The sequence below is a fragment of the Prionailurus bengalensis genome, chromosome B3 (genome assembly GCF_016509475.1).
Source record: "Prionailurus bengalensis isolate Pbe53 chromosome B3, Fcat_Pben_1.1_paternal_pri, whole genome shotgun sequence".
In the NCBI taxonomy this organism is placed as follows: domain Eukaryota; kingdom Metazoa; phylum Chordata; class Mammalia; order Carnivora; family Felidae; genus Prionailurus; species Prionailurus bengalensis.
In genome coordinates this window covers 134,790,097-134,816,751 of record NC_057355.1, presented here as the reverse complement: position 1 = coordinate 134,816,751, position 26,655 = coordinate 134,790,097, and the positions used below count along the sequence as shown (strand labels likewise).

Sequence of the window (26,655 nt, the reverse complement as noted above, 5' to 3'; positions counted from 1 at the left end):
CAGGCACTAGGGTGTCGTCCTCATCTCTGTGATTGAAGCCGGCTTGCTGATGTGTTGCAGCTCCTGCAAAGGGGAAGAGAGAGAGATGTCTGGGTGAGCACAAGGAGCACGCCTCGCTTCTGCTGACAGTCCATTGGTGAGACGTTGCTATAGGACCATAGTCACCTGGGAAAAACAAGACCAGGGGCACATGTCAGCCTCTGATTAGACATGCCCCGTAGAGTGTGGTCTCTCACCCAGCTGGAAGTGGCCGAAAGAAGTAGCCTGCTCTCGGGTGAATGGAAGGGGACGTGCAAGACTGAGGCTTTGGTGCCCAAGAGGAGGGACATCATGGACCCGGAGACATATCCGGCGTGGTATTACACTTCCTTTCTAGATTGCGTGGTATCAGGCAGAGAAGGATTGATTGCAAAGGGCAAACGGGGCCCTCATACAAATGTTCTGTGTTCCAGTGGGGGAGACTATGCCAGAGTGGCTCAGGGACTTGCCTGATGACACCCAGTAAACTGGAGGGAGGGCCAGGATGAGGTAGGAAACCTGCCCGTCAGTCTGCACGGCCCCTGTGCCCAGGTAGAGAAGGTGGCACGCTGTGGGGGAGCTCTCTGGAGCCACATTCTCTCTTTCTCCTTTGCTCCTGGTTTCAAATTGTTCCTTTGATGCGTTGGTTAAGAGCCTGGGGCTTTTGAAGCCCGACTGCCCAGATCTGATCTCCAGCTTTGTCTCTTATCAGCTATAAGATCTTTGGCAAGTTGCTTTCACGTCACTGGGGCTCCGTTTTTTTCCTCTATAAAATAGAGATAATAATAGTATCTGCATTGTAGGGTTATCGTAGGGAAAGAGTGAATACCTGTAAAGCTCTTAGCACAGCACCTGGCAGAGCAACAAAGTTTAGCTATTTTTGTTCTTGGGTGTGACCTCAGATGGATAGACCTCTCCAGAAGCCCCAGGTAACATCCAGCTATGGAGAGAGGGAATCGTAGCCTTAGTATATCTCCCTTGTCTGGCAGAGGGTTTGGGACCTGGAAACAGTATATTTAGAGGGAAATCTCTAGGGGCAGATCCAGCCAAAGATCTGAGGCCTGGAGTGCCCCATAAAGAGGAAAAGGTGTTGATGGTGTTGGAGGAGGGCAGTACCCAGTGGCCAGGGGCAGATGGAGAGGTTACCCTAAGGGGATTGCTCGAGGGTGGGGCCCAAGACTAGTCCATTTGCCCCTCACCAGTCTTGCCCAAGGCTGACCCAGAGGGTTAGAGGTCTTTGGAATTGGGCCCACATTCATGGTTTTATCACAAAGGACCATTCACCTTGGAATGGATCAGTTGATTCAAGTAGTGTTCCTGTAAGAGGCAGGAACAATTCACACAGTCATCTGACAGCTGTCTTCTTCGTAAGAAACATGCTAAATACGTTGGCTGATGAGAGGAGAGATAGCTGAGGAGAAACCATCTCTTGGTTCGGCTCCCAGGAGGAGGGCTTGTCTCTTCTGATTGGACACCCCTTCCTGACCGGAGGTCGAAGGTCGGAGGCTGATCTCTAAAGAGCTCCCTTTCTCTAGAATCTGCAGAGCTCGTGGACCCCTTGGTCTTCCCAGAAGCGCAGGTGTGATGAATAGCACGAGAATCATATAATGACTTCCCCTTGGAAAATGTTACATCCTCTTTTGCCTGCCTCCAGTAAAGCTGGCCCTAGGGTTCTCTTTCGACTGTCCGTGTGCGTTCTGAATGTCTCCATCTCAGGGGTCAGCGTCAGGGAAGGAACGAAGACACCTGCCTTCTGCAGTGGGCAGTACGAAGGGGCAAGGGAGCTCTCAAGAGAGGCTTTCCAGAAGCACCACCTGTCTTCCGCAACTGATAAGCACTAGTCTGTAAATAGAGAACCCGTCTCCAAAAGGTTTGGATCCCAGCCCTGTTCTCCCCAGCTTGAAACCCAGTGTCTTCACACACCCGCAGACTTCAGCTCAGCATAAGCGGTTGTTAGGCCAAGAGACTTAAACATTCTCTACGAATGTTTTCGGAAGAGGCACCTGGGGATTGCCCACTGTCTCCTGTGGGCCTCCTACGAGAGCAAAATTTAGATAAGTCAGCATAACGGATGCAGTCCATTGATGAGGGGCTTTTTATCAAGTGTTGCTCGGGTGTGACTTCTCCACACTTGGCTCAGTCCTGGGCATCTGGGTGGCATGGAAAAAGGCTTGGAACAAGTTGAGTTGGAAATTCTTCAGACGGTGGGTGGTGATGGCTTGAGGACCGTCATACCCCCCAAAAGGCTGCCGTGTTAAGCAGGGGTTGCCTCTGTGGAATGTAAAAGATACAGAACGAAGGCATATCGGCTCTTCTCCCTAGGGGCTGATTCTAACAGCACTGTATGTCAAGGCGAGGCCAGACCCTCGACCAGGTGACTTGAGGCATTCGTTTCCTACACGGTGGTTTACTTTTCTGCTTCGAAGCGTGTTTTCCCATCGTGGAATATTGGCTCCCAGGAGCAGCCCCAGCTTCCCCCAGGAAAGTGGAAACATGTTCACTGGGGGCTTTCAGCTTTCAGGATCCTGCGGGCTCCATCCTTGGAGATGTTAGTTTGCTGGTCCCGGGGCAGCCCGGGTGTGGTGGGTTGGCTGCAGGCTGGCCATGCCCTGCCAGTGCCGAAGGCGTCCGCGGTCACACTCACGTAGGGGGCCCCCTGCCCTCTTCAGGCCGGGGGGCTGAAGTCTTCTGAGCCCTTTGCTCGGCCTCAGGCACAGGGGCAGTGACCAGGGCTTGGGGTGAGGCCACTCGTGTACTTGGTGGGAGAGAGTGTCACCGAAGAGATGTGATGGTCACCGGGGACATGAGAGTAGGGAGGGGGCAGACCGGTGGCAGAGGGTCCCTGTCCTCTGCTCTACCCTGCCCCAGCGGTAAACGAATGTGTTTTGTTCACAGAGAGGATGGGAGGCGGCAGTGTAAATCCTAGTCAGCAACTCGAACCCCACCCTACAAGGCTTTCGGGAGGTGGGGCCAAGCCCCTGCCCCCAGGGACACGCAGAGGGGAAGCAGTGTAAGGGGAGGTGAGGCCCCGAGCCAAGCTGGAGGCTCATTTTGAAGTTCTGCTAAGATCTGTGTCTTCTGAAAGACAACTTTCAGTTGTCGGTGAAAGAAAACCCAACCCAGGCCGACCTCAGCGGCAGCCTCATTCAGGCCTCAGAGATAGGTGCTTTCTCTCCATTTCTCAGCTTACCGTCCTCTGTGTTGGTTCCCATTCCAGGCTCCAGGCGGCTGGGGCGGCTCCAGATTCTTGATTCTCTTAGGTGTAAGTCTCAGAAACCTCGGCCACATTCTCACTGTGTCTCCTTGGCCCTGGTGGATCACATTCCCATCCTTGATGTAGTTACAGGGGCCAGAATCGTGCCCAGGGACTGGCTTAGGCCTTGCATGAAGGCCGTGATGAGGAGGGGTGGTCCCACCGGGAGAATCAGACTTCTATGATAGAAGTCCATAGTGTGGCTCTTCTGAATAGGAGTCCTCTCGTCAAAGAGGCCCAGGGCCCCGAACACCCTTTTCTCCCTGGCAGCGGTCCTTGCAGGGTAGAAGGAACATGAGAGGAGCCACATGGCTGCTCTGTGGCGGAGTCTCTGTGGACTGGACTGGAGGGGCCTTCCAACCAGACCATATCAGGTGGGTAAGCGCTGAAGGAATGGGGCTTTTTGGAAAAGAACAGTCTCCAGGGGTGGAGGGCCCTTGGGGGGAGAAAGACTTCTCTGTTCTGTCCTCGGGGATGGGGCCAGAGCGGGGCGGTGGAAACTTCACCGAGTCCAACGTTAGGCCCGTATCTGGAGGTCTTTCCACTAGCAGGAGCTACCTCAGGGCTTGGCTGCCCTGAGAGGTGGGGGTTCCCGGTGGGTTAGCATTTATCGAGCCCTGCCCAGAGGCAGGCGTGATGCTTGCTGATTTAGCTGTGTGACTGCACCCCATTCTGGCAGCAGTCCTGTGCTCAGGGATTATCATTTCCTGTGAGCAGTTGAGAGGCTGAATTTCGGAGGTGAAGTGGGATTCACCTCAAGGCCTATGGGCCCCAGAATCCCTACTCTCTCCGCTTTATCGAGCTGCCTTTCAGCTGGAGCATGAACTCATTTAGAGTGGGGTTGTTGTCGACAAGCGTCTGGTGTCAGATAACCTGCGAACCCCTCATTCTGTTCTGTGATTCTTAAACCATTTGATTTAAGTGTCTAAGTCCTACTTGTTTTACCTGCAAAATGGGGATAATAATATTCAGGTGAGAGTCCTGAGAAGGCTGGATTAAGGCAAAATGGGAAAATGCTTTGAAGTCTACAAATCCGAGGTCAACAGAAGGAGATTTGTGTAGTCGGACATACACCTGCAGTTGGGGGCGACGGGTGGCTGTGATGGTCTCACCCTCCCCTCCCCAAGGTCCTGTCTGGCATGCTCCTTTCCTTGGGCAGTGAGGTGGGACTTCTGGCTGTCCCTGTGTTTGACCTCCTGCCCCTTCCCCCATCATTTTATTTTACTGTTCTTCTTGTTACAGACAACATACATGTGCATTATATAAAAATCAGAAATACAGACCAGTCAAAAGAATATAAAAATATCCATCACTTGGTCTATCCAGAGCCAACCTCTGTTAACATTTTAGTGCGTTTACTTTTAGATCTCTATAATTATCATGTGTGATTTTTTTTTTTTATAAAAATGAGTTTATACCACATATACTGCTTTGTGACCTGCTTTTTCCACTTCAGATCATAAACACTTTTAGCAGCTGTACAGCATTTCATTATATGGGCAAGCTATAATATATTTAACTAAAAAGCCCCTATTTTTGGACATGTAGGTTGTTTTCAGCTTTTTACTGTTACACGTAAAGCTGTGACGAACCACCCTCTCGGCCTGGTCTTTGTGCTTGTCCTTAATGATTTCCCTGGGAGAGATTTCCAGAAGGGGAGTTTCTGGGTCAAAAGAGAAGGATTTCCAGACTGCTCTGCAGAGGGCTGTACCTTTGTGCTTTTCTGTCCATAGGGTAGGGGACCTGCTGCCTCTCCTTCTGGCCCACACTGAATAGAACCCCTTTGACCTAAAAATGAACTTTGATTCTTTGGTTGTGTGTTGAGTGCCGGCTGTTTGGAAAATGAAGAAAAATGTAAAGCAGGAAGTAAAATCAGTCCTCATGCTACCACTTAAGCTAGTTGACCACTGCTAAATATATATATATATATATACACATACATATATACACATATATTACATATAATATATATATAATATAAATATCTATTTTTTTTAACATTTATTTATTTTTGGGACAGAGAGAGACAGAGCATGAACGGGGGAGGGGCAGAGAGAGAGGGAGACACAGAATCGGAAACAGACCCCAGGCTCCGAGCCATCAGCCCAGAGCCCGACGCGGGGCTCGAACTCACGGGCCGCGAGATCGTGACCTGGCTGAAGTCGGACGCTTAACCGACTGCGCCACCCAGGCGCCCCTATAAATATCTATTTTTAAATTTATATGTCTACATATAGATATTTTATATCTAAATATCTGTATCTATATATCTCTATATATTTAATATTTAAAATATATAAAATAGATTTATATAATATTTTTAATTTTATTTTGAGAGAGAGAGAGCCCACAAGCAGGGGACAGGGGCAGAGGGAAAGACAGAGAATCCCAAGCAGGCTCCGTGCTCAGTGTGGAGCCTGACGTGGGGCTCAATCCCGTGTGCCTGGGATCATGACCCAAGCCAAAATCAAGAGTTGATGCTCAAGTGACTGAACCACCCAGGCGCTCCTATGCTATTTTAAATACAGTTAGGATTATGCTAGATATACTATTTATGGTCTACTTTTTCACTATATGTATATATGTATATGTATAATTATTTTTCCAGGTCATTAAGTATCTTTGAAAAAAGTTTTTAATGACGGCATGGTGGTGTGCCTTATGGGATATTTTTGAGCCACTTTCCTATGGAACATCTGTATTGTTTCAGTTTTTCATATTACAAATATGGTCTTTGTATAGCTTTTTTGTCTAGCTTATATGGTCTTTGTATAGCTTATATGGTCAAATATAGCTTTTTATTTTATTTTATTTTATTTTTTATTTTTTATTTTTTTTTGGGACAGAGAGAGACAGAGCATGAACGGGGGAGGGGCAGAGAGAGAGGGAGACACAGAATCGGAAACAGGCTCCAGGCTCCGAGCCATCAGCCCAGAGCGTGACGCGGGGCTCGAACTCACGGACCGCGAGATCGTGACCTGGCTGAAGTCGGACGCTTCACCGACTGCGCCACCCAGGCGCCCCAAATATAGCTTTTTTAAAAAACAACAGATTTATTAAGATATAATTCAGATACCATAAAATACAACCTTTTAAAGTTCAGTGGTTTTTAGTACATTCAGAGTTGTGCATTCATCACCCCATCACCAGTGTCACTTCCCATTGCCTAGTTAACATCCCCCCAGACGAAGTCAACCACTTTGTGTCTCCACTACATTTGCCTGTTCTGGCATTTTATACAAACAGGATCATGTAGTATGTGATGTTTTGTGTCTGGCTTCTTAGCATGTTTTCGGGGTTTGTCCCTGTTGTAGCATGAATCCGTGCTTCGTTCATATTTTGGCCAAATAATATTCCATTGTATGGATATGTCACGTTTTGCACATTTTATTAATCCATGCATCAGTTGATGGACAAGAGGTTGTTTCCACTTTGGGGCTATCATCAGTAATGCTGCTGTGAACATTTGTGCATAAAATTTGGGGGGCATATATAGTTTCATGTGTCTTGGGTATACACTTGGGAATGGAATGACTGGATCATGTGACTACTCTGGGTTTCACGTTTCAAGGAACTGCAACTATTTTCCGAAGCGGCTGTACTACTCTAGAGGCTCCTGTTGCTTTACAACTTGTCCGCCGTGAAGCTGACTCTATAATCTGTCCTTTTGATTATAGCCATCCTAGTGGGTATGAAGTGGTATGTCACGAAGGCACTCCCCAAAACATAAACGTTTTAAGTTTTTGATTAAGTTTGGGACGCCTGGGTGGCTCAGTTGGTTAAGCATCCGACTTTCGGCTCAGGTCATGATCTTGCGGTGTGTGGGTTCAAGCCCGCGTCGGGCTCTGTGCTGACAGCTCGGAGCCTGGAGTTTGCTTCGGATTCTGTGTCTCCCTCTCTCTCTGCCCCTCTTCCGCGCACTCTCTCTTTTTCTCTCTCTCAAAAATAAACATTAAAAAATTTAAATTCTGATTAAGTTCAGTGTTTCTTCTACTTTTTTTTTTTTTTTGGTTGCTTTTATGTTTTTGGTGTTGTAGCTAAGAAATCACTACTTAATTGAGGTCACAAAGATGTATTCCTATGTTTTCTTCTAAGAGTTTTACAGTTTTAACTCTTAGATTTAGATCTATAGTCTACTTTGAATTAATTTTTATGTATGGTATGAGAACTTCATTCTGTTGCATGTGGATATGCAGTTATTACCACAGCATTTGTTGAGAAGACTATTTTTCATTGAGTTGTCTTGATATCTTTGTTGAAATCGATGAACGTGAATGTAAGGGTTTATTTCTGGGTTCTTAATTCTAGTCCACCATTTGTCTATATTTCTGTCCTTATGCCAATACCACACTGTCTTTATTACGGTAGCATTGTATTAAGTTTTGAGATATGGAAGCGTGAGTCTTCCAACTTTGTTCTGTTTTAAGATTATTTTGGCTTTTCTGGGTTCCTTACATTTCCATATACATTTGAGGATCAAGTGGCCAATTACTGGGGAAAAAAAATACTGCTGGGAATTTGAGGATTCTGTTGAACCTATAGATCAATTTGGCGAGTATTGCCATCTGATTAATATTGTTTTCCAGTCAATGAACACAGAATGTCTTCTTTAATTTCTTTCAAAAGTGTTCTGTAGGGGGTATAGCTCAGTGGTAGAACATTTGACTGTAAAAGTGTTCTGTAATTTTCAGTGTGACTTCCATTCCTTTTCTTAAATTTATTCCTAAGTATTTTCTTCTTTTTGATGCTATCATAACTGGAATAGTTTTCTTAATTTCATTTTCAGATTGTTTACTGCTAGTGTATAAAAAATACAAGTTTTTTTTTTGTATATTGATCTCTTATAACCTTGCTGAACTGATTTTTTTAGCTCTAATAATTTTTTGGTGTGTACAGATTCTGTAGGGTTTTCTCTAGACAGGATCATGTCACCTGTAAAAAGGATAGTTTTACTACTTCCTTTCCACTCTGATGCCTTTTGTTGTTGCTGCTTAATTGCATTGGCTACAACCTCTATTCTAATGTTTAATACAAATGACCAGAACAGAGATCTTCTAAGATAGGGGAAAAGCTTACAGTCTTTCATCATTGGATATGATGTTAGCTGTGGGTTTTTCATAGATGGCGTTTATCAGATTGAAGAAGTTTACCTTTATTTCTGTTCATTGAGTGTTTTTTATCATGAAAGAATGTTAGGTTTTGTCAAATGCTTTTTTCTAGTGAGATGATCATGTAAATTTTTGTGCTTTATTCTTCTAATGTGGTGTATTACATTGATTTTCATATGTTTAATCGGCCTTGTATTCCTGGGATAAATCCCACTTAGGGCATATATACACTCTTTTATATGTTGCTGGGTTTGATGCACTAATATTTTGTCCAGGATTTTCACTTCTATACTCAGAATGGATATTGGTGTAGTTTTTTTGGTGATGTCTTTGTCTGGTTTTGGTTATCAAGGTAACACTGGTGTTGCAGAGTCAGTTTTGAAGTGTTCCTCCTCTTTTGCTCTTTGGAAGAGTTTGCCAAGTATTGTGTTAATTTTTTAAGCATTTGGTAGAATTCACCGGTAAGCCATCTGAGCTTGAGTTTGTCTTCCTAGAAAATTTTTTGATTTCTCAATTCTGTCTCTTACTACTCTACAGTTTTAAAAGATTTTTAAAATTTAAAATGTATTTTTTATGATTTTATTTTATTATTATTATTATTTTTTTCCAGAGAGAGAGGGTGCAAGTGAGCGAGAGGCAGAGAAAGGGAGATGGAGAGAGAATCCCATGAGGGGCAGAGAGAGAGTGAGAGAGAAGTGGGGCTCACCCGAAGCAGGGCTCCTGCTCACCCAAAGTGGGGCTGAAGCTCACCAACTGTGAGATCATGACCTGAGCCCAAGTCAGATGCTTACCCGACTGAGCCCCCAGGTGCCCTGTTTTAATAGATTTTAATTAGCCTTTACTTGCTCTCCACTTCCTTTGACATGGCATTTTTTCATTGGAGCCCTGAGCCTCTTGATCGTGGCAAACAACCCTGGTCAGAAAGGAATGATATTTAGCTAGTAAGTTGAGTAATACCTTCAGCAGCAGCCCCCATGTTATGTACACCGTACACCCAGTCTACGGTGTGGTCAAGGGAACAGCACTTCCTGTATTTGCCGTTGATTGACAAAGTCAGCCTGGGGGAGGAGTCCTCTTTTGCCCTGCCAGGAAACTGCCAACCAAGAGTAACTTAAGTTTATAAGTAAGAACGATCCTTCTGGCATGGAACGGAGAATGGATTAGAAGGAATTAAAGATTATAGGGAAGGGGACCGGTCAGGGAGGTGAACTGGCTGCGGGCTCTTTCCCTCTTGTTGCTCTACATCCCAGGGCGCCTGACTTCTGCCAGCTGTTTCCAAGATCCCCTAGTCAGTTGGTTGCTGCCTGGGTTTGGCCAACAGGAAGCATTGGCAGGAAATTGGGGAGCAAAATGAGAGAGAAGTCAGGGTATTTCTCTCTCGCTCGCTCGCTCGCTCGCTCTTGCTGTCTGCCTCCAGCAGCACTTTTGACAGCAGGTCCCCCAGCTGTGGGGGTCTGACAGACTTCCCCTGAGGTTTTGGCTCCCACAGGGGAGCTTCTGCTGGGTTGCGTCTCCCACCCAGTAGCCCCAGCTTCTGGGCTCTCGTAACTCCATCTCCTTTCTCGGTCCTTTCTGGCCCTCGGGATGTCAATGGCCTCCTGACATTTCAGAATTCTTGGATGCCACACCCTCCTGTTTGTCTTTTCATCTGTTTCATCCCCTTAAATCTCTTTTATCTGTAAGGACTAGAGTGATTCTCTTGTCCTACTGGATCCTGACAGATACTGCAAAAACCCGGGTTCCAGCAGGCCCCGGAGACATGTGTGTTGGGGGGAGTTGCTGTGGGAAGGTGGTTGAGGGAGGAGTCAAAATGACTGGGATTTTCAGCGTCACTCACGGGGCAGAGAATGATGTTGAACCAGGTTAAGGATTACAGGAGGAGAAGCCAGCTTCCCTTGGAGGCAGGGGGAAGATACTGGGTTGGAGGGGAACATGGTGATAACCTCTGTGACCGCAAGGGGGTGCTGTCCAGGGAACCGTTCTAATTCTGGAGCCTTTGCTCAGCACAGGGGTCTTTAGGCTTCGGGTTTGTTGGTCAGGATTTAGGAGCTGATTGTGTATAGAATTTGGTCACAACCCAGCAGTGGCTGAAGCTCACTCGGAGGAACACAGAGAGTGAGGAAAGGCAAGATCTGAAGCTGGAACCCTGGGGGCCCTGGGCATGTACCAGAGAAGCTCTTCCTTCAGGCAGAGCACTCACCAGGGCTCTGGGAGGAGAGGAGGAGGGAGGCAGGTGACACAGAGCTTTTCCCTGGGGTCTACAGGGTCTAAAACACAGCACTGTACATTTGTGGCAGATTTATATTCTTAAGTAGGCTGAAGTTAAAGTGTGGTGAAAGCAGTCAGTAGACAGTGGCCTGAGTGTCAGGACAAGTCAGTCTGAGGTTTAAAAACTATGGAAAGTTACTGAGGTAATCAAGAGTGGAGCCCCCCACCCCCACCCCCACCCCCACCCCAAGTTAGCTTTTCCCTTACTGTTGAAGCTCAGGTTCTTGATGAGTGCTTCTGCTGAGCAAAGCAGGTCTAGGCGGAGCCGAGCAGTTTTCCAGATTCTGGAGGCTCTGTCCTGGTCTTGCTGGGGCAGCCCCATATCCTGGTCTGTCCCACCCGTGTTCTGCCCACCTGCCCTCACCCCTGCCAGGCCCATTCCCCACCTCTACTTGTCTTCTCCCTCCAACCAGGGTCTCTTCCTTTTCCCTGTGAGGAGTCCACCCCTGGTGACATGTCAGTGACCATCTCTCCAGCTCTGTTGTCCACTTCAGTCCCTCCTTTCTCTTCTACCTCTATTTATAGTCAGTAGCATCCAATTTGGCATTCAGTTTTTGTTTGATGACTTCACACCTGTCACTTGCCTTTCTCAAACTAGATTGCATATTTAACTCATTAAGCTAGCAAATATGTGAGCGCCTGCTCCGGGGTGGCCTCTGAGGGCATGTCATGTCCCAACTGCTTGTTTTGTGTCCCCACATTCACGCAAGGGACAGTACTTGCCACACAGGGCTACTGGCGATGGGGTGGTTCTTTAAACAGTTTCCCCTGTCAACCCTGGGGTGCACCGCTGAAGGTGAACTCTAGCCAAGTAACACAAGTTGCCTAACCAAAAGTTCCGTGTTTCCAGTGTATTCTGAAATCCTCTCCATTCTAGATAAAAATAGATTTTGGTTTGGGCCTGACATGAGACGAGACGAGTCGTGTCTCTAACTCGTCTTCTACCACATTCAGTTTCAGGTCGGCTCGTCCCAGGCTGTGGACTGTGTTTCAGGTTGTAGGGCTCTAGAAACCTCTCTCCCATGGCTCCTTTTCTTTGAAAGCCAGTGACTCTTTGGACGTCCTTAATGCAGGTTGCTCCCCTGCACTGTGCTATAGCTGCTCTATTTTTCACTCTTGGGATTTGAGTGCTTTCTGCTAGGATCTCTTTGGGCCTACGCTCGTACGAAGCTGGCCAGGTTTTAAAAGATCATTTAGTTCATACTCCTGCTGAATATTTTAAAACCAGGACTCCTGACGCCTGAGACCGTGCTCCCTCTGCCACCGCCCATCTCTTGGCTTCCATCATTTCCAAACCATGTCTGGTGTTCATTTTCTTCCCCCAAATGTTCCCGATGCTTCGGGAATGAAAAAAGCATCCAGATTTGGAAAGCTCCGAGCTCTGTGGGGGCGGGAGCGGAGCACAGCCTGTTCTGTGGAGAAGGAGGGTGTCGGATTGGGCTCCCCGGCCTCTCCCTCACGCTGGGACTGGTGAAGAAGGGCGGCAAGCTGGGGCGGGGCCCGGGCGGGGCCTCCCTGGCCACGGCCCTGAGCCTTGAACGACGCAGAGGCCCGCAACTGCCCTACAGGGTACGCGGCAGCCTCACTAGCCAGGGAGAGGGCCTCAGCTTCGGCGAGCGCCTACTGTGTGCCGGCTTCTGGCATCCTAGTAGCAGGTTGTTAATGGTAATTACAGCATTAAAGATGATTCCTTCTAAATACCATTCTAAGCCCTTGCCCTTCAGCGCCCTTAATGCTCACAGCAACCCTGTTAGAAGCTGGTAAGGTCCCCATTTAAGAGGAGGGGTGAAGGGTGGGTCCCCCCTTCCAGCCCCTGGCCCCTTTTCCCCTGCCTCCTAGACTGGGGCTGGCGCACTGTGTGGGTAGCGACCCCCGGGTCACCTCCAGAGACTGCCCAGGCCGCACTCAAGAGGCCGAGTCCACGCTGGGGTCCTGGGGGTGCCTTGCCTTGGTGCCAAGCCGACTTTGCAGGAGCTTCTGGAAAACTTCCATCTCCCTGAACACAGCGCAGACAGCACTCGGGGTTCTTATTTAAGCAGTAGAGTTCTGTGGTTCGGTGAGCACGTTCCAGAACCGGAATTCCACAGACGGCCTCGAGCGAGGCCACCTGCTCAAGGCTCTGTCGCGGGCCACTCCAACAGGGACGGCGGCCAGCGGCCGCGCCGGGGCTTCCAAGCCGAGCCGGCCGCCGCCGCCAGGGGGCGCCGGAGCCGCGTGCTTGCCCGGCTCCCGGGGCCGCGCATGCGCAGGGCGCGCCTCAGCGTCCCGTCTCCGCGCTGGTCCTGCCCGCCTCCGCGGGCCTGGGGCAGGCAGCGGACTCGAGGGGCAGGCCCTGACATTTGGGTCGTTCTGAGATTGCACGCGAGGTCAGGGGTCGGAGGAGAGGGGTGAACTTGCCAGGCTTCATTAAGTCCGTGAGCCGCCCGAGGAACTCCAGGCCGGTTTCTGGAAGCACAGCCTCCAGGGGCAAGGGGGCCTCTCTGGCAGGTGCAGACCCGGCCGGGCCTTTGCTGTTGTCCCGCAGGCGTCCGCAGTGCCCAGTACCTGGAGACATTCAGTGCGTGCATCGCTTTAAGAAGGAAAGGGATGTACCAGTATGTATGCCGATAGTGGAGGTTTAGCAGGAGTTAACATGCCGCCTTTTTATCACCGACCGAACTCCCCTCTCCGGTTATAATTAGGACTGTAGAAGATTTTCCTGGAGTAGTGGTTGGTAGATTAATGTACCAGTCTTGAAGTGACAGTGTCTAGGCCTGACCTTTATGAATTGCATATCTGCTAATGACCATGACCTTCTAGGTATCCCGGAGGCAGCGCAGACAAGTAACCATTGACAGTGTCTCTCCCCTGGCAGAAGAATTCTCCAGTCCAGTGGGGGGCCCATGTTCCAGCTACCGGGGACCTGCTCTGGTAGTTAGCTCATGGGAGCAGGGCTCAGGGCTGGCTCTACTGATACCCTCTATGTGACCTTGGGCAGATAACCCTCTATGTGACCTTGGGCAGATGGGGAGCCCTCTCTGAGCATAGATTTTTTCATCTGCAGAGTGAGCAGAGAAGATAGGGGAACCTTTCTTTTTTCCTTGAGAAGTTGCTTTCCTTCCTTCCTTCCTTCCTCCTCTTACTATTTTTTGAAGCCTTGAGATCCCTTTGGTACCGGGAAAAAAGTAGTTTTATAGAAAAGTAGATGGGTAGGGCTGCCTGGGTGCTCTCTCTCTCTCTCTCTAATAAGTAAACAAATAAGTTCCTAATAAATGAACAAACTTAAAAATTTTTTAAAAAGAAAAAAAAGGAAAGTCGATGGGTGGAGGAAACAGGGTGATAGAGTTGGGGCTAGGGAAGGCCTTGCTGAGTGCTGGCTTTTGCCAGTATGCCAAACCCAGAAAAAGTGATGGCCGAGGCCAGGGCCTGGGAGGTTCCTGCATCAGAAGCCTTCCCGCTCTTGATCTCTGGCCTCCTCCCGGCCAGATGTAACCATGCTCCCACTAGTGGGAGGCTGCATGCTCTGTGGCTGCTCATCTCAGGTTGCTAGTCAAAGCTTCCTGTTTATATTTAGATGGTGTGAGAAGTGTAAGAGCTCTTTTATTGCCACTGACCCATATTCGTATTTAATGTTGGTTGTGTTAATAGGCTCCTCATCGGTTCTCATTTTGGAAAGCAAGCAGAGACTCAAAGAGACCAAAGAAAGTTTGGGGGCTGGAATCTGAGGCGAAGGTCCACGGAGGTGCTTGTCCTCAGTTTCTCTGTGATACCTGTTCTGTCTCAGTCACTGCACTGCTTCCATTGTTTTGAGAATGTCTTTCTCCCCCATTGCACTAGAGGTGAGCTTCTCGAGGGAGAAGACCATGGCCCAGCCCTCAGCAGAGCACTGCCCACAGGTGGTGCTCAGTGAGAATTCTAGAAGTGAAGAAAGGACCAGCACATCTGGTCACTGGCAGCCCTCGCTCCTTGCTGGAGTTGGGGCGCCCAGGGCATGCGCTTTGCACTGTGGGGATCCCTTGTCTACTTTTCTTGGGAAAGAAACTAAAGCCGAGACCAGAGTTTACACGGCATCATGAATGCTTGGGGTGGAGGGTGTATGCGTATAACTCTGCGTGGTGGGAGTATGGGTGATTCTTCTTCTCAGTGCTTTTCTGCCTTTCTCAGATACTTCTAAAAAAGGATAAGGTTCGTCATTGTCCCCAAGAAAGGTGCTTGTTGGTAATAGTAGTTACTGTTTATCAAGGACTTACTTCCCTCTGTGCTAGGCACCCGGCTAAGCCTCAGAATATTCTCGTTTACTTGATGAGGAAATAGAGGCTCCAAGATGTTGAGCGGCTTTCTCAAAGCCACGGAGCTAATAAATGGAGAAGCAAGGGTTGGAGTTGAGGCCTGTGTACTCAGAAGCCCATGTATTTTCATTTCGTAATGTTTTACCTAGCAGTGTGGGAGTTAGATAGTAATGCGATTTTTTTAAAACAAAGACTGAAAGTAATACAACAAAACATAGGATTACCCCATGTTCTGTATCAGTTTTATTCTAGGGATATAGCCAAGAGAATGGAAAACACTTAGGATGAGCGCTGACTCACCGTTGCACAACTGAAAGTAACATAACACTGTTAACTGTCCTGGAATTAAAGTAAAAAAACTTAATGAAAAACAAAACAAAATAAAGAACAAATGTGAGGACAACAACAAGGAGAAAACGTGTGTCCATACAAAAATCAGTGCATGACTGTTAGCAGCACCATTTTTCATAATATCTAAAAACTGTAAGTGGTCATCAACCGATGAATGGATGAAGTGTTACACCTGTACCATGGAATATTATTCAGCAATGGAAAGGAATGGAGTATTTGGAACTAGATACAGATGCTGGTCATACAATATTGTGAATGTACTAAATGCCAGCGAGTATTAAAAAATGGCTAGTTTTGTGTTGCGTGAATTTCCCCTCAATTAAAAAAAGGAGTGAAGTTCTGATACTTGATACGAGAGGTATGAACCTTTCGAAAAAAACACACCAAGTGAAAGCAGCCAGAAGCAAAAGGTTTCATACTGTATGATTCCATTTATGTGAACTATTCAGACGGGGCAAATCCCTGGAGACAGAAAGTGGATTAGTGGCTACCAGGGTCCGGGAGGAGGGTGCGCTGGGGAGGAGCCGCTAATGGGAGTGGGATTTCTTTTTGGGTGATGAAAATGTTCTTGAGTTAGCTAGCAGCGATGGTTCCACAACTAGGCGGATATGCTAACACCACTGAATCATGATGTTTTAAACAGGTGATTGTGGTATATAAGTAATATCTCAGTAAAGCTGTCATTAAAATCTGTATACAAATAATCTAACAAATGACTTTGATGCTCCCACTTGGAGACCTTCCAGCCTGCTGTTACCTAAAGATAACAGTGGTGTAGGGAATGATCATGGTAGTTACTGTTTTTCAGGTGCTTAGTATGTGTCGGGTACTGTTCCAAGCACAGGGAGGTTTTACATAGAAAGTCACCTGTGGATTGGAAAACCAGGGAGTCTGACTCCAGACCCAAGTTCTTAATCACTACACAGTGCTGCTTTACATATAGAGGCAGGTAAATCAGAGACCAGAGAGTGCAACGTGAGACCTAAAGTCAAGTAATAGTATCTGGTTGGAACCCTAGCTCGGCCACTTACTAGTGGCATCATCTTAGGTGAGCTACTTAATAGCACAGAGACCAGTTCCCTCATCTCTCAAAGGGGATGATAGTAAATCCTCCCTCATAGCATTCGTGCGAAGGGTACAGAAATTATGTCAAACTCTCAGAAGTGCCTCGTGTGTAGGTGTGCAGCTAGTACTCACTAAGGGTTGTTATTACTCTTATGTTGTTACGAAGTAGTGATTTAACGAGTGCCATTCAAATTGCAAATTTCATTTGGCGAGCATTTCAGGTCGAGTTTACGTCTCACTTGCTCACAGAATTGTGGAAGGGGCACTGAAAGATGGTCTGCTGTAGCAGGTGAGTGTGTAATTCAGGGTCTGGCATCTTCTTTTGTGAGTGATGTGTGTGCGTTGTGTGTGTGTGTAAGTGTATATACATGCACGCCTTCTAAGAAGAATATGCCGACTCTGGAAAGAAGACAGCAGTTTCTAAAAGCATCTGGAAGGGGCCAACCGAGGCTCCCAGCCCAGAGACCACTAAAAATTATAGAAGCCCTGGATTGACGGGGACTTCACAAGAAGTCTAGGCCAGCCACCCCCTCCCTTACCCCCACCAGCATTTGGTGGTTTCCATTGGCTTTCTCCTCCCTACACCCTACACAGTGGCTTGTCCTTCCACTGAGTTGAGTACATGTGACACCTGGTGGGAACCTGGCCATTCTAGAGGTGAGAACACAGGACCAACAATCTGGAGCTGCCTTTGCCAGGACTTGGATTTGAAGATCTGGAATCTCTTTTCCTGAATTTCTTTTCAGCCTTGGGAATTAAGATCCCTGGAAATCATCTTACTGTCTTTGAAGGCCATACCACAGGGCTGGGTTATCAGAGACAGTGTATTATAATAAAGTTTTCCGGGTACTTCTAGTTATACATACACTCCCTTATAGGTCATGTTACAGCCAAGCGTCACGGTCTGGCTTCCAGAGATGTGGTTAAGATAAATGAGGAAACAATGCCTAATGTTGTAGTCCCTAATTCATATGATTATATTTTATAGGCTTTTATTGTGTTGCATAACTTTATAAGAAATTAATTCCTTGTTCATTTTAATGCGATTAAAAAATTCAAAATATTGGTTTTGGCTGTTCTCTGAAGTTGTGCAGCTCAAGCTGGTATCCCGGTGGCTGAGCCCTTTCTGACACAGACAAAGTGTGGGAGGCCCAGTGACCCACAGAACTGTCCAGGGAGGCACAGCTCTTGGTGGGAGAGATCACTGCCTTTGGGCTCTGGACTTTGACTTCTGTGTCTTTACAGTTTGAAACTCATTTTTATCGTCATTACTCTTATCAGACACTGAATATGCTGTCAGCAGCTCAGCGAGACTGGCTATTGTGAATAGGGTTTTGTGGTCTGATAGACCAGGGGTCAAAACTTGACTTTATCATAAAATTCACTAGCTGTGGAGCCCGAAGTTCAGTCTTATCTGTAAGGTGCTGTTAACACCCTCCTTGCATGGTGGCTGTGGGGATTATAAATGGTGCATGTCAGCCCTAGACATAGTGCTGGGTGCTGAGTAGGGCCTTGATAAATGAGCCTTTATCATTATTGAAACTGTTTAGTCTTACATACCCAGACCAGGCTCCTCACTGAGGGTCCTCAAATTTGAACAGTCCCAAACGAATTTGGGGTGGTTCCCCCTCAGCGATCGCTGGAGTTTTGGCCAGTGAGATGTGCAGCTGGCCGCTTCCTCAGCCAGCCCTCCAGGGATACATAGCCCTTGTGGAGATAAACTGGAGCTCCCTTTCAGAGGTGAGGAAACCTTGCTGCAGAAGGAAACCAAGGATGGAGAGTCCAGGTTGCTATGTTGTATGTTCTCTAGGCCACACCTAAATGGAGCAGTTCAGAGGCTGCACACATTTGAGCTTTTAAAAGTGTCCGAGGTCCTCAGCTGGCTCCCTGCAGCCTAGCCCCCTCCCCCTGCCCCCCCGCCCCCACTGTGACGTCCCTTTGGTCTGCTGGTGGCCGTGTGACCCCTTTGCCTTCCGACACCCCTCCTGCTGCATCAGACTCGGCAGTCTTGGTTTCTCCCCTCAGAATATTCCCCGGGACAGGACACATTTGCCCAGCTCCCAGGCCCTCTTATAGTTTCCTCCTGGCCCCTGCACAGACCTTTTGGTTGTCGCTTCATTCTTCTGAGACTTTCTTTCTCCACGAGATTGGAGGGAGGATGGTGTCTATTAACCAGGACCACACAGGCTTCTGTACACGGAAGGGCTTCGAAAGCAGTCAGGTGTGATCTAAATGATTTTCTGATCACTAATTTATTTAAGCGTGTTACCCGTCATAGGAGGGACTTTTCGGAAGTGAGTGTACCTGTGGGCTTCCCCTCCTGTGGCAGGGGGATGCATTTTGGGTCCAGTGGCTATTCTGCATTTTTGAAATTGTAGCACACGGTCCGCTACTGTTTTCATCCATGCTTTAAAGTTGGCCTCGATGATTGGGCAGGGAACTGTTGATTTCCACTCTTTGTACGCAGCTTTGATTTTGGAGGCACAGAGCTTATCAAGATGTGCATTGGACATTGCTGTCACACCAGCTATTTGTCAAGTCTGTTCTTCACTATTTTTTTGGTCATGCATTTCTTTGGGAAAAAGAAAGTAACTAAAATCATTATTGATGATAGCTTTCCAAACTGACAGGGTGTCATCTGACATTTTAATGGGGGCCAGTTTGGGCCATGACCTCAGGACTTGCTTCTCAGACAGTGTTGATCTGATCCCAGATGCTTGAAAATTTATAGTCTAGTCGAGAGGCCCTGTAAGTAGCTTTTGACAGAGAATTAAATATCCTGGAGCTGAGCTGCATAGCCACGAATTCACTGTGGCAAATCAGGGCTCTGCTGTTGCTCTGAGATGTGCCCAGTGACACATGGAAAGAATGTCATAGCATTTGGGAGAAGGAAAGGAATAATGTTTACCATAAAGAGCCCCCTACTAAGAATGATTCCTTGCCAGGGACCTATTTGCCAGCCCAGACCTTGGGTGTCCACATATCTCCCGAATTAGAACACAGACCCACAGAAAACACCAGTGTCTCCTCACTGTGGAGGATTAAGTTGTGGAACTGGTTTGAGTGTTCCTACTAACTATGCGTGTTGATGGATTGCAAGCCTAGATGACTGGATTTCAGATATTTCAGACCCCCAAATACAGATGATAGACAAACTGTGCTGAACTGGAATTGGCTTTTCTTTGATTTGGTGGGTTTGGCGGGTCCCTGAAGGTCGTCTTCACGAGCGTTAGTGGTCAGGGTCCAGCCTGCAGTGATACAAAGTGCCGCAGGATAGACGACCCCCCCCCCCCACCATTTTCTTTTTCCTGGCCCTTCAACACACTCTGGAGATTTTTTTTTCTTTATATTAAATTCCCGATAACGACTTGCACATTATTTGGTCATTTTTCATACAAGCAGAAGGCAGATTATGGAACCATTGATCTCTTTTTGTTTTCCGGTGGTTTAAATTTTGCACAAGTGAGCACTTAAAGCACATCGAGGAAGCTCCAGTCAAGCACACGCTTCAGAGTAGTTCCAGAGCTGCTCTGGCAAATGGTGAATTCGTTTGGTTTGCTTTTTGAGTGTGAGGCAGTTTGTTGTGGTAGTAATAATACCTTAACAAAAATCATAGCAAACCCTTCCTGAGTGCTTTCTATAAATAAACTCAACTAATACTCCCATTGAATTTGTTCAATTAAAAATTTTTTTTTTATGTTTTACTTTTGAGAGAAAGAGAGACAGAGACACGGCACAAGTGGGGGAAGGGCAGAGAGAGAGGGAGACACAGAATCTGAAGACAGTCTCCAGGCTCTGAGCTAGCTGTCAGCACAGAGCCCGATGCGGCGCTTGAACTCACGAACCAGGAGATCATGACCTGAGCCGAAGTCAGACGCTTAACCGACTGAGCCACCCAGGCGCCCCAGAGTTTGTTCAATTTATCTTGTATGCTCCTCCAAAGAAAATTTCAATAGGCTGTAGCAGAGTTCACACTGGAGAGAGGCTGCATAGTGATTTTTTTGCAACTGCGTAAACAAATTTGACTCTAAATGGGAGAGGAATGAATATTGAACATTCTAGGACTGAAGGGGCGTTAAAACAGGAATTAGAACTGTATTCCTCCCATTTAAAAATTTAGTGGAGACATGGAAGATAAGAATAGACATAAGTTGGGGCACCTGGGTGGTTCAATCGATTGAACATCCTGTTCTTGGTTTCAGCTCAGGTCATGACCCCAGGGTCATGGGATTGAGCCTTCCATTGGGCTCCATGCTGAGCATGGAGCCTGCTTAAGATTCACTCTCTGTCCCTCTCTGTCCCTCTCCCCTGCTCACATGCTTTCTGTCTCTAAAAAACAAACAAACAAACAAACAAACCAAGAAACAAAAAATACATGTAAGTCAAATTTCTAGAAATGAAAACTGTAATGTCCGGGATGCAAAATACACTGGATATGATTAATGGCAAATTAGACATTGAAGAAACTAATGAACTTGCAGGCATAGTAGTAGAAACTATCCATAATGAAACAGAGAGAAAAATATTCCTTTCAAAAAGTGGAGAGAGCAAACGTGAGCTATGGAATAACTTTAAGTAGCCTCGTGTGTGTGATTGGAGTCCCCTAATAGGATGGGTAGCGTAAAAGATTTTTGAAGAAATAACGGTTGAACACTTTTCAAATTTTATGAAAACCATAATTCCTCAGATCTAGAAAGCTCAGTGAAGCCCGAGCGCAAGAAACATGAAGAAAACGGAACCAAAACACTTAATAATCCAAATTGCTCACAACCAGTGATAAAGAGAAAATCTTACAAGCAGCCAGAAAAAAAAAAAAATACACATTACATGCAGACGGACAAACGTAAGGGAGATTTATTGTCCAAACCCATCCAAGTTTATAATCGTGGTAGATTTACTGTCAGAAACCATGAAAGTGAGAACACAGCAGAGTGACACCTTTAGAGCGCTGGTGGGGGACACGGGAATGAACTATCGGCCCTGAATTCCGTACTTAGTGAAAATATCTCTCAAAAAACGAGGCCCAAAAAAGCCTTTTCCAGACATACAGTGGCTGAAAGAAATCATCATTAGCTGAACTGCAACTCTAAGAAATGTTAAAGGAGGCCCTTTAGGTAGAAGGAAGGTGGTACCAGGAGGAAATACAAATCCATGCAAAGGAACGAAGTCATAACTATCTCGATGGCTGTGTGTGTTCTTCCTTGTTCTTTAAATGTCTTTAGCATGTAATTGATCATTTCAATAAAAATGAGAACTATGTAGGGTGGGACTTAGAACCTATGTGAAGGTAAAGTGTGTATAATAAGAGAATAAAGACTGGAGAGAGTTAAATGAAAGTATGCAATGGTGAAGGTGTTGTACTGTATGAGATGTGGAGTACTGTCATTTGAAGGAGACAGTGATGAGTTAAACCCTAAAGCGACCACTGACAGTTCTCGGAGACGTCAGTACCCGTTTCAATACGCGATAGAACAAGTACACAGTTGATTGGTCAGTAAGGATAGAAGACCTTGGAACAAAGCAGTCTACTGATTTGACCTAACTGACATTTATGTGGCACTCCACCCAGCAACAGAATACACAGTCTTTTTAAGTGTAATGAAACACTTAGCAAGATTGACCATATTCTGGGCCAGAATTTTGATTCAAGTTTTAGCAAATTAGAAGGGTTCAACTATGTCCTCTGGCCTGTGTTAGGGATCCTTAAGACCAATTCTCAGGTCAGCGATTCACTAGAAAGACTCGCAGAATTCAGAAAAGTTGTTATGCTCACGGTTTCTAGTCGATTACAACAAAGTTTACAGATTACAATATGTAAAGGGAAAAGGCGCTTAGAGCAGAGTCTGGGAGAGGCCAGGCTCAATCTTTCAGTGGTCTTCCCCCAGTGGGGTCATATGGACAGCACTTCATTCTTCCAGGAAGGTTGTGGAACAACACCTACGGAGTATTGCCAGTCAGGGAAGCTCATTCAAACCTTGGCGTTTAGGGTTTTTATTGGGATTCTGTTATGTAGAAACGGAGCACCCATGGAACTGACTTTAATTATTCGGTTTTTACTATTTCCAGAGGTCAAACGGATATAGGGTGGCCCAAGGCCTTCACCATAAATCACATTATAAGTATAACTATCTGGTGTGACCCAGATTAACAAAGACACTCTTATCAGGTACGATTTTCTAGGATCCTAGAGGTTGTTCCCCAAGAGCTGCACAAGGGCCAGTCCTTTCTTCGGAATGTGCGGAGTTCGAACATCCCAAGCCCGCTTAGCCTTTTACTGCACAGACCATAATGGAATTAATTTAGGAATCAATAATAGAAAGATCTTGGGAAAATCCCCAAGTATTTGGCAACTAAATAATACATTTCTAAAGCAGAAATCAAAAGTTAAATTAGAAAGTGTTGTGAACTGAATGAAGAAAAAACCACAACATATCAGTATTTATAGGGTACTGCTAAAGCAGTACTTAGGGAGAAATTTATAGCTGAATGCCTATATTAGGAAAGAAAAAAGGTCTCAGATTTATCCTTTAGCGTTCACTTTAAGAAATAAGAAAAGGAAGAGTAGATCAAGTTCAGTGTATACAGAAGAAAGGGAATAGTGAAAACCAGAGCAGAAATCAAGGAAATAGAAAACAGGAAAACAATAGAGGAAAATCAGTGAAACCCCAATCAATGAAGTCAAAAGATCTTTATTGAGAATTTCAATAAAATGGATAAACCGTTAGCTAGACTGTCCAGGATAAAAAGAGAGAACACAAGCTGCCTTGATCAGAGATTCTATAGATTTTAAAAGGATCAGGGAATATTCTAAACAGCACCATGTCAGTAAATTTGACAACTCAGAAGAAATGGACAAATTACTTGAAAGATATAAACTACCAAAGCTCATGTAAGGAGAACGGGATCATCTGAACAACCCTGTATCAAAGACATTGAATTTGTAGTTAAAAGCTTCCCACAGAGAAAACTCTAGGTCCAGATGGCTTCCCTGGTAACTTCTCCCAAAAACTTAAGAACAAAATAACAATTCCATGCCAACTCCTCCTGAAAATTGAAGAGGAGGGAATATTTCTCAAGTCATTTTATGAAGTTAGCATTTATACAAATCCCAAATCCATTACAAGAAAACTATGGATGAATATTCCTCATGTACAGAGATGGAAAAAATTTTAAGCAAAATTTTAACAAATCAAATCTGACAGTATAAAAAAAGATAATACATCATGGTCAGTGGGGTTTATTTCAGGAAAGGAAGTTTGTTTTAATATGTGAAAGTCAGTCAGTGTAATTCACCAGATTAAAAAACTAAAGGAGAAAAAAGCCATCTGATTATCTCAGTGGACACAGAAAAAGGATTTGAGAAAATTCAGCATCTGTTCTTGATATTAACTCATAGTAACAGTGGTGTAGAAGAGATCTTCCTCAGCCTGATAAAGGGCATCTGTGAAACACTCACAATTAACATCAAACTTAATGGTGGAGGGCTGGTGCTTTTTCCCTAACATCAGGAATGAGGTAAGGATTTCTGACCTCACCACTACATTGAGGATTGTACTGGAGATTCTTTGCAGCAAGGCATAAGGCAGTACCTAGAAATAAAAGGCATCCGGATTGGAAAGGATGAAGCAAAACTGCCTTTTATTTGCCAACAACATGAATATTTTTGTAGAAATTCTGAGGGACCCTACGGGACCCTACAAAAATGGTGGTAGAATAAGTGAATTTAACAAGGTTACAGATTTCAAGCTCCATATTCAAAAATTTATTGTAGTTTTATATATAGCAGTGAACAAAAGGAAATTGAAATTAAAACAGTATCATTCTTAACACCATGACAAATATGAAATATTTAAGGGTAAATCTGTGGAAAGGTTTGCAAGGCACGTACACTGGAAACTACAAACCATTGCTAAGAGAAGTTAAAGACCTACAGAAATGAAGAGACATACTGTGTTCATGAGTCAGAAAACTCGATATTGTTAAGATGCCAGTTCTTCCCAAATTGATCTATAAATTCAACACAATCTCCATCAAAAGCCCAGCCAACTTAAAAAAATATATTGACAAGAAGATTTCATGTGGAAGTGTAAAGGACTAAGAATAGCCCTCCCCCCCCCCCAAAAAAAAGAACCTGATAAATGGGAACAAAATTGGAACACTAACACTGCTTTCAAGATTTATAAAGGTGCTGTAGTCAAGACAGGGTGCTATTGGCATAAATATAGACAATTGGCTCATTGAAACAGAATAGAGAGTCTAGAAAAAGACTCACATGTATATCCCCATCTGATTTTTCACAAAAATGCAAAGGCAATTCCATGTGAAATAAAAATCTTCGATAAGTAGTACATTTGGATGTCTATCTATAAAGAAGTAAACTGCGATCTCTATCTTGCAACATATACAAAAAATATTTATTCTTTAAATGTTTATTTTTTTTTTTGAGAAAGAGAGAGAGAGAGCATGTGTGCAAGCAGGGGAGGGGCACAGAGAGAGAGAGAGAGAGAGAGAGAGAGAGAGGGAGATACAGAATCCAAAGCAGACTCCATGCCAACAGTAGTGAGCTCAATATGGGGCTTGAACTCACGAACCGTGAGATCATGGCTAAGGCGAAGTTGGATGCTCAACTGACTGAACCACCCAGGCCGCCCTACAAAAATTATTTTAAAATGGATCATAGACCAAATGTAAAACCTACCCTATAAAAATTTCACAAGAACGTATAAGAAGAAAAGCCTTTGGGGGCACTTGGGTGGGTCAGTTGGTGAAGTGTCCAACGTCAGCTCAGGTCATGATCTCGTGGTCCGTGGGTTTGAGCCCCACGTCAGGCTCTGTGCTGACAGCTCAGAGCCTGGAGCCTGCTTCAGATTCTGTGTCTCCCTCTCTCTCTGCCCCTTCCCTGCCCACACTCTGTCTGTCTCTCAAAAGTAAACACTTCAAAAAAAAAACAAAAAAAACCCAAAAGCCTTTGTAACCGTGGGTTATGCAAATATTTCTTAGATAGGAAACCCAAAGCACAGTCTATAAGAGAAAATATTGATAAGTTTGACTTCATCAAAATTTAAGATTTCTGATCTTCAAAAGACATATTAAGACATGTCTTAACATTATAGATGAGAGAAAATATTAGCCAATCCCACATCTGATAGAAAACTTGTATTCAGAATATATAAAGAACTCTTAAAAAGCTCAATAATAAGAGAACAAACAACCCAGTAAAAATGGATAAAGGATTTTAATAGACATTTCTTCAAAGAAGATCTATGAATAACAAGCACACGAAGAGATGGTTAGTTTCATTAGTCATTATGGAAACACCCATCAAAATCACAATGAGATCACTTCACACCCGCTAGGCCGGCTCCAATAAAACAGACAATAATGGGGCGCCTGGGTGGCGCAGTTGGTTAAGCATCCGACTTCAGCCAGGTCACCATCTCGCGGTCCGTGAGTTCGAGCCCCGCGTCGGGCTCTGGGCTGATGGCTCAGAGCCTGGAGCCTGTTTCCGATTCTGTGTCTCCCTCTCTCTCTGCCCCTCCCCCATTCATGCTCTGTCTCTCTCTGTCCCAAAAATAAAAAAAAAAGTTGAAAAAAAAATTAAAAAAAAAAAAAAACAAGACAATAATGAGTGTTGGCGAGGATGTGAAGAAACTGGACCCCCCCTAAACTGTAAGATGCTATTGCCACTTTGGAAAACAGTTTAGTATTTCTTAAATAATGAAACATAAATTTATTATCTGACCCAATAATTCCACTTCTAAGTGCATACCCATTGAAAGAGAATTGAAAAGATCTGTCCACACAAAAAATTATACATGAATGGTCATAGCAGCATTATTCATAATAGCCAAAAGGTGGAAACAACCCAAAGGTCCATTAGTGGCAAGTGGGCAGGTAAAATGCAGTCTATCCATACAACAATACAAAGAAATGGAGTACTGTTGTAATTTGGATGAACATCGAAAACCGTATGCTAAGCAAAAGAAGCTAGACACAAAAGACCACATATTAAATGATTCTGTTTTTATGAAATGTCCAGAAAAGGTAACTCTCTGGAAACAGAAAGCAAATTAGTGGTTCCCTGAGGCAGGGGGTGGGCAGAAAGGATCACTGGGGGATGACGGAAATGTTTTACAACTGAACCGTGTTGATGGCTGCACAGCTCTGAGTTTATTAAAAGCTGTTGAGGGGTGTGATCAGAGCAGGGGGCCTGAAGAAATGGCTCTTCTGTTTACAACACACCCAACAGGAATCTGGGTTCGTTGTGACAAGGGGCACAAACCTTGTGGCTTTCCTATGAACAGATACCCTACATGTGTCAAAA

General features: G+C 45.4%; 1 protein-coding gene and 1 non-coding gene across 12 annotated transcripts in view; both read left to right on the top strand.

Annotated features, from left to right (window-relative positions):
• Positions 1–26,655, top strand: part of TTC7B (tetratricopeptide repeat domain 7B) — a 255,797-nt gene that overhangs the window by 34,049 nt on the left and 195,093 nt on the right. The window lies entirely within an intron of this gene.
• Positions 26,519–26,648, top strand: LOC122469890. Its single transcript, XR_006293769.1, has one exon. It is a non-coding gene; the product is annotated as a small nucleolar RNA SNORA11 (small nucleolar RNA).